The sequence below is a fragment of the Mauremys reevesii genome, linkage group 17 (assembly GCF_016161935.1).
Source record: "Mauremys reevesii isolate NIE-2019 linkage group 17, ASM1616193v1, whole genome shotgun sequence".
NCBI lineage: Eukaryota > Metazoa > Chordata > Testudines > Geoemydidae > Mauremys > Mauremys reevesii.
The window spans coordinates 25,186,278-25,198,688 of NC_052639.1; the positions used below are offsets into that span (position 1 = coordinate 25,186,278).

Sequence of the window (12,411 nt, forward strand, 5' to 3'; positions counted from 1 at the left end):
TGGCTAGGAAGCAGTTCTGCAGAAAAGGACCTAGGAGTTACAGTGGACGAGAAGTTGGATATGAGTCGACAGTGTGGCCTTGTTGCCAAGAAGGCTAATGGCACTTTGGGCTGTATAAATAGGGGCATAGCCAGCAGATCGAGGGATGTGATCATTCCCCTATTTGACATTGGTGAGGCCTCATCTGGAGTACTGTGTCCAGTTTGGGGCCCCACAGTACAAGAAGGATGTGAAAAAATTGGAAAGAGTCCAGCGGAGAGCAACAAAAATGATTAGGGGGCTGGAGCACATGACTTATGAGGAGAGGCTGAGGAAACTGGGATTGTTTAGTCTGCAGAAGAGATGAATGAGCAGGGGATTTGATAGCTGCTTTCAACTACCTGAAAGGGGGTTCCAGAGAGGATGGATCTAGACTGTTCTCAGTGGTACCCAATGACAGAACAAGGAGTAATGGTCTCAAGTTGCAGTGTGGGAGGTTTAGGTTGGATATCAGGAAAAAACTTTTTCACTCACAGAGTGGTGAAGCACTGGAATGGGTTCCCTAGGGAGGTGGTGGAATCTCCTTCCTTAGAGGTTTTTAAGGTCAGGCTTGACAAAGCCCTGGCTGGGATGCTTTAGTTGGGAATTGGTCCTGATTTGAGCAGGGGGTTGGGCTAGATACCTCCTGAGGTCCCTTCCAACCCTGATATTCTATGATTCTATGACTTCTGCGGGGGGAGGCATGCTGGACAGCGCCAAGGATTGGGGAGACAACCAGGTGTGAGCCCAGGGTGCAGAGAGAGCTGGGGGAGGGTCTGTGTGTCTGTAACACTTCCCTGTCCACTCCCACAGATGGAGTCCAAGAGAGATAGGAAGGAGAGGACGAGAACCCCAGTACTAAAGAAACATAAGGTGCATCCTAGCTGGACCTGGGGCTCTGTGGGGTTAATACCAGTGGAAGGGACAAGAGTCTCTTGTGCAGCGTGACTATGCTGGGTGCAGGAGCAGTGGGGTGCTTTCCAATTGTAGCTGTGACAACATCATGCAAAGGGGGTTCAGGGTAAGCCCTGGGGTGTGGGTGATGCGAGAAGGAGAGCCTAGCCATCACGGCAGATTGTGATGATAACTTTTGTTTTTCCTCTTGTGTTGTGTTTGGCACCAAGGGGAAAGAAATGTGGGGTGGAGAGGAGGGGAAGAGGGAAAGAGTCCAGCCCAGTGGTGAGATGGAAAACGAGTGAGAGCAGAAGCGTTGTTGATGCCAGGCAAGACAATCACCAACGAAATCATGCTGCCCGAGCATGGTGAGATTTTCCCAGGGCCCCCCGAGTTGCCCGAGGCCCTGGGCATGGGCCCCCTGTGCGTTAAGCCGCCACTGCAATGGCTGCAGGGCTCAGGATACCGCTTCCCAGCATGCCTGGAATGCCGGGCGGAGACGGAACATGCGGGGAGCTACTACCAGAGCCAATCAGAAGTTAGCGCTCGGAGACAAAGGGGTCAGTTTACATTTGGTTATTGGCTGTTGGGGGAGTGGAGCAGAGGGAGCCAATCAGAAGCCAGTGCTCGGAGACAAAGGGGTTGGTTTCCATTCGGTTGTTGGCGGAGTGGAGCTGAGGAGACGCGTCACAGCCTGGGAGGTGCCCATTGACACTCAGACCGAAGACCCGGTAAGAATCCCTTTGCTTGTTTTCCTTGTGAATTTCAAGCCGGCCAAGGAGCACAGGGCAGCATCAGCCCCTAGAGAACTGATACTCAACTCCCATTCTGCTGCGCAGGGGCTGGGAGGAGCTGGTTGGGGCGGGTCGGGCCCCTTGTCAATGCTGTGATTGTTGATGGGTTACTAGTCTAGTTGCTCCTGTTCTTTCCTTAACCCCAGGCCTTTCTTCCTCTGCCCAATAAGCTCCTCACTTGTTGTGTTGTTACTGGGAGATTGTGATAGATTTGTACCCTTGTGCCTGGATGACAATCCTAGTCTGTTATTGGGCACCAAACACTTCCCCAGGGCACAGCAGCCCTTGTGACTCAGGCACTAGGAGGCCCCTGGGGTGGAGTCAGCAGGGGCCAAGAGAGTCCTGCACTTCGGACGGAAGAATCCCATGCACCGTTACAGGCTGGGAACCGCCTGGCTAAGCAGCAGTTCTGCAAAAAAGGACCTGGGGATTACAGTGGACAAGAAACTAGATATGAGTCAGCAGTGTGCTCTTGTTGCCAAGAAGGCTAATGGCATTTTGGGCTGTATAAGTAGACGCATTGCCAGCAGATCAAGGGACGTGATCATTCCCCTCTATTCGACATTGGTGAGGCCTCATGTGGAGTACTGTGTTCAGTTTTGGGCCCCACACTACAAGAAGGATGTGGAGAAATTGGAAAGAGTCCAGCGGAGGGCAACAAAAATGATTAGGGGGCTGGAGCACATGACTTATGAGGAGAGGCTGAGGAACTGGGATTGTTTAGTCTGCAGAAGAGAAAAGTGAGGGGGGATTTGATAGCAGCTTTCAATTACCTGAAGGGGGGTTCCAAAGAGGATGGAGCTCAGCTGTTCTCAGTGGTGGCAGATGACAGAACAAGGAGCAATGGTCTCAAGTTGCAGTGGGGGAGGTCTAGGTTGGATGTTAGGAAACACTATTTCACTAGGAGGATGGTGAAGCACTGGAATGGGTTCCCTAGGTGGAATCTCCATCCTCAGAGGTTTTTAGGGCCCGGCTTGACAAAGCCCTGGCCGGGATGATTAAGTTGGGGTTGGTCCTGCTTTGAGCAGGGGGTTGGACTAGATACCTCCTGAGGTCCCTTCCAACCCTGAGATTCTATGATTCTAAGGACCCAGGTTCCATCCCCCCTGAGGCAAGACAGGCCCATTGCTGAGAGGCTTTGTTGCCCCAGACTCACGGCTGCTCCCTGCTCAGTTCCAGGATGGACGTGCTGAGAAGGTATCTCAGGAGGAAGGTGGCCCCGGAGCCAGAGGGGACCAGCTGCCAGCGTCCCCAGACAGAGAGCTGCCCCTCCATCCGCATGGCATGGGAAGCAGGCCCGGCCACCCCAGGAGATGGTCCTGCTCGGCCTTGCTCACTGGGAGGAAACCAGCCCCCAGGGCTGGTGCTGAGCAGAGAGAGACAACATCCAGGCCGAGATGGAGGTGGCCTAAGTTCAATCTGGGCAGGCAGGACTCAGCCCATGGCAGGAGCCAGGCAACGCAGCTCTGGGTTTGCTTCTGCTGGAAGGCCTGCCCTCATCCCAGCTGTGTGGGCCAGCAGGAGGCATTCCCAGGGCAGGAGCTGGGGGATCGCTGCCTCAGCTGCTTAACTGTTGCCGGAGAGGAGAGCAGCTACTCTCTGGAGGTTCTCTGCAACACGGAGGCTGAGTGGTCCTCCACTGCAGGTGAGGAGACCCCCTGGGCATGGGGAGGAGCAAGGGCCATTAACACCCAGTCGCTCTGTCCCAGTCATTGTGGGGATCCCAGCCCAGGGGTCTGGCCAGAGCCACGTGAGCTCAATGACATCAGCGGAGTTGCAGAGCCACCCCTGCAATGGGGCATGGGGAGCTTCTGGGAAGTGGGTCCCTGATGATTTGGAGCAACTCCCAGGAGGATGGGACAGTGAAGGGCCCACTCTGCCATGGGGCCACAGGGCTGAGGGTCTATGGGAGGGGCAGTGGGAACTCTCTGCCATGGGTCATTGGGGCTGAGGGTCTGTGGACGGGGCAGTGTGGGATCTCTCTGCAATGGGTCCTGGGGCTGAGGGGTGTGTGAGAGGGACACTGTGGGGATCTCTCTGCCTTTCGATGCTTACATGGGAGGGAGAAACATTAAATCTGCTCTCCCCATCCTTTCTCACCCCTGTCCTTCCTCTTCCCCCCTCCCCAGCAAGAGTCACCCTCTGCCCTTGTCTCTCTGATGCAGAGACCCCCACAGACCAGTCAGAGAAGGACTTTGCCCCTGAGGAAAAGACAGAGGAGGATGAAGACCCTGACACAGAAAGAGAGGAAGAGGAGGAAGATCTAAAGACAGAGGAGGAGGAGAAGCAGGAAGAGCAAGTCCTGATTAGTGAAAAAGAGGAGGAGGTGGAGGAGCTAGTGATGAAAGAGGAGAACATTACCACTGAGGAGGAGGAAGACCTGGACACAGAGGAGAAGGGGGAGGAGGAAATATCTATAGAAGAGAACAAGGAGGAGGATGAGAACCTGTTTGCAGAAAAGGAAGAAGAGGAGGAGGAGAATGTGTCTGCAGAAAAGGAAGAAGAGGAGGAGGAGGGGGGGGATGTGTCTGAAGAGAAGGAAGAGGAGAATCTGACTACAGAAGAGGAAAAGGAGGAGGAGGAGAACTTGTTTGCAGCAGAGCACGACGCGGAGGAGGAGGGGGGGGATGTGTCTGAAGAGAAGGAAGAGGAGAATCTGACTACAGAAGAGGAAAAGGAGGAGGAGAACTTGTTTGCAGAAGAGGAAGAAGAGGAGGAGGAGGAGGAAGAGAACGTGTCTGCAGCAGAGGAAAGGAGGAGGAGGAGAATGTGTCTGCAGCAGAGGAAAGGGGGAGGAGGAGAATGTGTCTGCAGCAGAGGAGAGGAGGAGGAAGAGAACTTGTCAGCAGAAGAGGAGGAGGAGGACCTCTGCACAGAAGAGGAAGAGGACTTGATCACTGAGAAGGAGGAGGAAGAAGAAGGTAAAGGAAGAGGAAGAAAGGAACACCTGATCATGGAGCAAAAGGAAGAAGAGAAGGACCTGGCCATGGAGCAGGAAGAGGAGCACCTGCCTGTGGAGGAAGAGGAAGAGGACCTGGCCACAGGAGTGGAGCACCTGGCCATGGAGCAGGAGGAAGAGGAGGAGGACCTGGCTCCAGAGGAGAAAGAGGAAGACCTGGCCATGGAGAAGGACCAGGCCACAGAGGAGGACAAGGAGGATCTGGAGGAGGAGGAGGAGAAGGGAGAGGACCTGGCAATGGAGGAGGAGGAGGATGTGGCCATGCAGGGGGAAGAAGAAGAGGCGGAAGAAGAGGTAGAGGACCTGACTATAGACTAGGAGGACCCAGGAATGGAGGAGGATGAGGATGTGCCGATGCAGGGGGAAGAAGAAGAGAAGGAGGTGGACCTGGCAATGGAAGAGTAGGAGCAAGAGGACCTGGCCAGAGAGGAAGATGAGAAGGAGGAGAACCTGGCCACGGAGAAGGAGCAGGAGGAAGAGGACCTGACCAGAGAAGAGGACGAGGAGGAAAGGAGGAGGAGGACCTGGCCAACCTGGAGAGAGGAGGATCTGGCCAGAGAGGAGGAAGTGGAGGAGGGGGAGGACCTGGCCATGGGAATGGAGCACGTGGTCATGGAGAAGAAAGCAGAAGAGGACGACTTGGATGAGGAGGAGGATAAGGAGGGCAAAGCCAAGTCCTCCTCCACCTCCATGGCCAATTCCTCCTTGCCCAGATGCATAATCCATTCCCATTGCCAGACTCTTGCCCGCGGTGACAATGAAGGAGCAGGAGAACTTCTGGGCTGCACAGTCGGGTGTCACGGGGACGTCTGTGGGAGCCATTGACAGTGTGTTCTGTGTGGGCCATTTTCCTTCTCTGACCCAGGGGTTCTCTGCTCCCAGAATCTCAGCCAGGGAGGCCACCCTGCAGAATATGGCCCCGCAGTTTGGTGATGGGCTGCAGGAGTCACCACGTAGCTGTGCAGCAGCCATAGCACCTGCATTGACCAGGGACCAAAACCTGCAGCCCTCACAGCCCAGGCTGCCCCCACGGATGGCAATGGGAGTGTAGCCTGGGCAACTAGCTGCTGGGCCAGGGCATATAGAGAGGACTCAGAGATGCAGCAAACCAGTGGGCAGAGAAGTGAAGGAAGTAAGGGAAAGAGGAGAGCGAGGAGATCGGGGGAGCTGCTGCAGTCAAGGGACCCCAGCCAGAAGAGAGAAGCTGGGTGGGTTAGACACACAAAGTCCTGCATCTTGGCAGGGGTTAGACTAGATGAACCTTGCCAGAGGCGGCGAGTTATATGGGCCTGTGGTGCCCGGGCTCCAGCAAATTCAGGGCCTCGAGGGGCGGCTCCACCAATGTTCAGGGCAGGGTTTCTCCCCAGCCCGACCTGCCACTCCCACGTGCCACCCCAGAGCATCCCCGGCCCTGCCTGCCACCCCACGTGCCTCCCCAAGCGTCTCTGCCTGCCCCTGCATCTCCACACTGTGCTCCTCACTGGCCGCTGCCACTGCAGGCTACAGGGGAGCGGCGCTGGGGCAGGCTGAGGCGGCTGCTGCGCCTGTGGAAGTAGGAGGCGCATGGCAGCCTCCCGCCCCACCAGGTGACTCCAAGTCGAATCTGAGGAGGGGCTTATCCCGGTTGGACCTCCTGAGCAGCAGCCTGGTGGGGCCTGGGTGAGTGTCTTGTCCCTGGGGAATCCTCCTCTGGCCCCCACCCCAGCCCCAGGGCAGCCTTCCTGCTGCACCCCAAACTCCTCATCCCTGGCCCAGACCCACACCCTGCACCCCTCCTGCACCCCAACGCCCTGTCCCAGCCCAGAGCCTGCACCCAACACTCAAACCCCTCTCACCCCAGCCCCCAAACCCCTCCTGCACCCCAACCCCTGTCCCATCCCAGACTCTGCACCCAGCCCCAAGCCCCCTCCTGCACCCCAACCCCTGTCCCAGCCCAGACCCTGCACCTAGCACCCAAACCCTCCTAGAGCTTGTGCCCCCTTCTGCACCCAACCCCAACCCCTGTCCCAGCCCAGACCCTGCACCCAGCACCCAAACTCCCTCGTTTGTACCCTTTCTGCTCCCAAACCCCAACCCCTGTCCCAGCCCAGACCCTGCACCCAGCACCCAAACTCCCTCGTTTGTACCCTTTCTGCTCCCAAACCCCAACCCCTGTCCCAGCCCAGACCCTGCACCTAGCACCCAAACCCCTCCTGCACCCCAACCGCCTGTCCCAGCCCAGACCCTGCACCCAGAACCCAAACCCCTCCTAGAGCTTGTACCCCTTCTGCTCCCACCCCCCACACCCCTGCCCCAGCCCAGACCCTGCACCCAGCCCCCAAGCCCCTCCTGCACCCCAACCCCTGTCCCAGCCCAGACCAACCCCTGTCCCAGCCCAGACCCTGCACCTAGCACCCAAACCCCTCCTGCACCCCAACCCCTGTCCCAGCCCAGACCCTGCACCCAGAACCCAAACTCCTCCTAGAGCTTGTACCCCTCCTGCACCCCAACCCCAACCCCTGTCCCAGCCCAGACCCTGCACCCAACCCCCTGTCCCAGCCCAGACCCTGCACCTAGCACCCAAACCCCTCCTGCACCCCAACCCCTGTCCCAGCCCAGACCCTGCTGTCCCAGCCCAGACCCTGCACCCATCCTGCACCCCAACCCCTGTCCCAGCCCAGACCCTGCACCTGTCCCAGCCCAGACCCTGCACCCAGAACCCAAGCTCCCTCCTAGAGCTTGTACCCCCTCCTGCACCCCAACCCCCAAACCCCAGTCCCAGCCCAGACCCTGCACCCAGCACCCAAACTCCCTCCCAGAGCCTACACCCCAAACCCCCTTCTTCACCCAAACACCCTCCCTGGACCTTGCAGTGCCTTCTAACCTGATGGGTCTATAATTCTTTGATTCTAGCATCTGTCACCTCAAAAGAAGGGCTGGCGTGTCTGGATTTCCTCCGCATCCTCTGCAGTGAAGACAGAAGCAAGGAACTTTTTTAGCTTCGCCGCAGTGGCCTGGTCTTCCTGGAGTGCTCCTTTAGCACCGATTGCCTAGTGGCTTTGCTGACCGTTTGGCAGACTTCCTGCATCCCATGGACCCCCTCCGAGCGTCACACCGCCCAAGGCCCCGCCCCCGAGCGTCACCCAAGCCCCGCCCCCCGAGCGGCGCCCCGCCCAGTCCCCACCCTGAGCATTGCCCCGCCCAAGTCCCCGCCCCTCGAGCGTCATGCTGCCCAAGGCCCCGCCCCCGAGCGTCACCCAAGCCCCGCCCCCCGAGCGGCGCCCCAGTCCCCACCCTGAGCGGCGCCCCACCCACATCCCCGCCCCCGAGCGGCACGTCGCCCAAGTCCCCGCCCCAGCCGAGCACCGCCCAAGTCCCCGCCCCAACACGGCACCACACCTCCTAAGACCCGCCTCCCAGCGCCGCCTGGCCAAACAAAAACAATAAACCCAACCCCCGAGTGCCCCCCTCCCAAGGTGCCGCCCCAGCCCGTGCTTGGTAGGCTGGTGCCTGGAGCCGGCCCTGATCCCATGTACTGAACAACCCTTTGCTGTTAGTTGTTGTGCCTTGGCTAGTTGCTCTTCACGTTCATTTTGGCCTCTGCCCTATACTTTTCATTGGACTTGCCAGAGTTTACGCTTCTTTGTCTTTTCCTCACTAGGATTTGACTTGCCAATTGTGAAAGGTGCCTTTTAATGATCTTAGAAAGGCTCTAGCGGCTGCACCAGCGCGAGCCTCTCCTAAACAAGGCCTGCCATTTTACTTGCACCTGGCAACTACTCCAGCAAGCACTGGAGCTGTTTTGCTGCAAAAACAAATTGGCCAGGTGAGACCGATGGCCTATGGTTCCAAAACTCTCAGTGAGGTGGAGGCGAGGTTTTCAGCTTGCGAACGTGAGGTATTCGCCCTGGTATGGTCCCTAACACATTGGGAATATTTAAGTGGCACAGCTCTCATTGTGGTGAGGACATGCCATACTCCAGTAAAATATGTCATCTCTGGAAGAATTAATGAGGGAAGGGTATCCTCTCCCCGGCTGGCGGGATGGACTCTAAGTCTGGTCAATCGGGATATTCGTACTGAGAAGATCCCCCCCATACGAGAATCCTTCCCTATGCTCCGATTACCGCAGGAGATGAGCACGAATGTCCGTTGCCAGATCCTGATTTAGACTTACTATCTCCATTCTTCTTAGCAACATCCTGGGAAGAAGTACAAGGAAAAGGGTTAACACTCTGGGCAGTTGATGGGAGTGCTTGTCACCACGAAGGGCATCCTGTTGCAGGGTTTGCTGCAATCCAGGAGGGGACACAGCAAGTGGTGCAGGGTACGGTGAGGCCGCCGTCAGCACAAGCTGCACAATGAATTGCGGTCCTGGCAGTATCGTCTGGGGTAGCACCTGAGGAAAACATCTGTCTGTGTTCTGCTTCTAGTTGGGTGGTTCAAGCCCTTCCCATCTGGAAGAAAAGAGTTCAAAGTAAAAGCCCATACGAAGGGGGTCGGTTCTGGCCACGCTTGACAATCAGGCCAATCAGCTAGCAAAACAAGCTGCTAGGTTAGGATCAGCATATACATGGGATAAGACCCAATTTCAGCTGCTGTAGTTAAGATGCCGTCTCCAGATGTGTCAGCAGGCCATGGCATCTTGACCCTGCAAAAACAGGATAATGATCTCCAAGCCCTTTTAACAGCAGGGAAACATCAAGGATATGTAAGGACAAAAACGGATTGATTATAGCAACATCACCAAACTGTGAATTACCTGTACTGGTTATGCCAATAACTCCACGAAAAGAACTAATAACTGTAGCTCATGGCCAGGGACACTATGCTGCGTCCAAAACTTTGGAACGGGTGTCTAAGTGGCGTGGTTGCCTAACATAAAGGAGGAAATACTGGAACAAACCTTTTCTCGATTTGGTATCCCATCAGAAATAGATTCAGACAGAGGACCACACTTTGTGGGTGAAGTCACAAAAGCGCTGTGTGCGGCCTTAAACATCAAACAGCGGTTGCACATAGCTGCTCACCCGCAAAATCTGTTATCGTCGAGAGGCTAATAGAGCCATGAAAACTGCTCTTAGAAAAGTAATAGATGTGCAAGGAAGGGATTGGGATAGCAAACTCCCATATATCCTAGCGGCCATGCGATCTACTAGAACTGTGTGAGGGTTTTCACCGCACGAGATGCTAACTGGGAGAATTATGCACACCCCTGAACTTTAGTGGGTGGGAGGAGTTCCACCGGATGAGTACCTTCCCAGGGTGCAAATAGACTTATACATGTCACAGTTGCTAGACACCATCAGCAGTCTTCAACATCGAGTAGCTCCTCAACTAAAAGCTAATAACCAAGTCATTAGTGCTTGGTTAGGCCACATTAATGATGTAGGATGGGTGGTTGGTACAAAGGTAATGTTTAGGTATTATATAGAAAAGGCCATGTCCTTAGTCCTCGTTGGGTGGGTCCAGTTATCATAACAAACGGAGCAAGTGCCTCTGTATATCAGGTTCAAATACCAGCAAAGAAGGGGATCAAATTAAAGTGATTCCATAGCAGCCAGGTAAAGGAATGGAAAGGAAATCAACCCATTTAACTGTGCCAATCATATTTTCTCTTCCATTCCTAGATCGACATGACCGCCATCATCCTATTCTCTATGTATATAGGTTGCACTGTATTTGTTAAGGTTTGGTTAATTGATTTGGTTGAAGGTGACCATCTGTTCTGTATAACAGGGAGTCATTATGCCACAGAGGATCCCATGGCCACCCTGGATCCTTTGGAACAAAATGACCCCATTTCTGTTTTAATGATCAAGGAAGAACCGTGCTGTGTGCTCAAGTGGGTCAAAGAAAGATCGAACAAGGCAGGTATATTTCAAGCAGTAATTTCAGAAATGTGCCTTAACTATCAGGCTGCACCTGTGGGATGCAGAGAAAAACAGAAATGTCATGTAAGTGGGATATAGTAAAACCTCTTTGGGAATTGTACCAAACTTAGGGTGCCCAACAGTTCTCAGATTTGCGGTTGCATTAAATTGGAAGTACCTGAGCATGTACCATGGGGTGGGTTTCTGGAAATATATCAGCTCCTTGGGTTCATGAAAGACCTAGTGCCATGTTCAGAATTAGTACTCCAGCACAGTCCTTCCTTCTCGGCTCTCAATGTACTGTTGTATCCACACCTTCTTGCAATAGTTCGTCTATGCAGGGAAATGGATGTAAAGCAGGAAGAGTCTTTTCATTGTAAAACTTTCTACTGCAGTAAGATCAAGGTTAAATTTTCCCGTAAATAGTTAGACTTGTATAGGGAGGTTTAAAATGAATGTTACAACGGCAGACTCTGGTAAATGGTCTATGGTAGGTCCGTATGGAATAAGAGTATACCAATTTGTTTTGGTTCTTCCTTCTCCTATTCCTAGTTTAACTGGTCCCGTGGTAATTAGGGAAGAAGCAAATCAAACAGTTATTACACATCCCCAGTCTGCGATAAGGAATGTTTTAATCAGCACTACCCCCTCTGTAATACTATGGTTGTATTTGGGTTCAATGCAAATTTTTCGCCATGTGACAATTTATTCATCGGGTGGGTCATAATTTGGCACAGACACAGGTGTCGGCAGTTACATCTTTTAAAACAGGTGTAACACCGACAAGAGGGGAAATGTTAATTTCAGTATACATGTTTGCCGAATTATTCTGTATAAAAGTTAAAATAAGTTCTGTAAATCAAAAGGCCATTTTGTTTTGGTAAAGGACAAGGCGACCTCCATTGGGGGTCAGGTTCTTGTTCCTCAGTACCTAGAAAAGGCGGGAAAGTGGGAAGAGCAGGAATCTGACCTTGCCCAGCAACAGCTCCCTACAGAGACCAATGAGGGGAGGGGCCAGGGGCACTGGCTCTTGAGCTTTTGAGCTGTCAGAGGTGCAGGTGGCTGCTCTCTCTCCTGGTGCGGTACAATCTTGCCACTGGCTATGGGCCTGCAATAGCTACTTACTAATTAAGTTGGGGTTGTTTGTTTGTTGTTTTGGGAAAGCAAACTTGCATACACGGACCTGGTCCGATTAGTTAGATCAATCGTGCACTCAGGACGACGCAAAGCGGGTTAGGTGGGAGTTAAGATAGGGATACGTACCTGTCTGTTTCATCTGTTGTCCACGGTCAGTGTTCACTACTGGCTTCTCTTTTCTGGATCCTGCACCCTTTATCGCTGATGTCTGTAAAGATAGAACATCTTGTATTATAAGTGCCTGTGTGTTATTCCGAATCTCCAGAATCATTAATCCATTCCCTTTCCATTCCTTCCTCTCCCTTAGCAAATAAAGTGTTGTTGTTTTATTTTATAGCTTTGTGTGTGTGGAGTTCATTAAAGTCAGCTCTGATAGATGGCCTTAAAAGGGGGACTCAGCGGAGATAAACTGTAAGGCTCCCCGAGATCTTCTGATCAGATCGGCCTAGAGAGATAAAAATCCTTACGCTTGTTGAACCTCATCAGATCTCTTTTGGCCCAGTCCTTCTTGAGAGTGGGAAGGGGCTGGGACAGCAGCTTAAAGCCACATCTCCCCAGGGCAGCACAGCACAGCGTGCAGCGCAGGGGGCACATTTCAGTTAGTTTCACTTTGTGCAACTTAACCCTGAGGTTCTCAGCCCTGTGAATGAGACTGTGGAATTACCCAGCCCGTGGGAAAGACTGTGAGTGTAAATATTCCCCAGGGTTGTTCCATCCCTGGGGGACCATCTGCCTCTGGAGGCTGGGGATGGAATCA

General features: G+C 53.9%; 1 long non-coding RNA gene across 1 annotated transcript; it reads right to left on the reverse strand.

The window, feature by feature from the left end:
- Positions 1–8,340: 8,340 nt before the first annotated feature.
- Positions 8,341–11,848, reverse strand: LOC120385169. Its single transcript, XR_005589318.1, has 3 exons — positions 11,781–11,848; positions 10,696–10,850; positions 8,341–9,101 (listed from the first exon to the last, which is right to left on the reverse strand). It is a non-coding gene; the product is annotated as an uncharacterized LOC120385169 (long non-coding RNA).
- Positions 11,849–12,411: the final 563 nt, after the last annotated feature.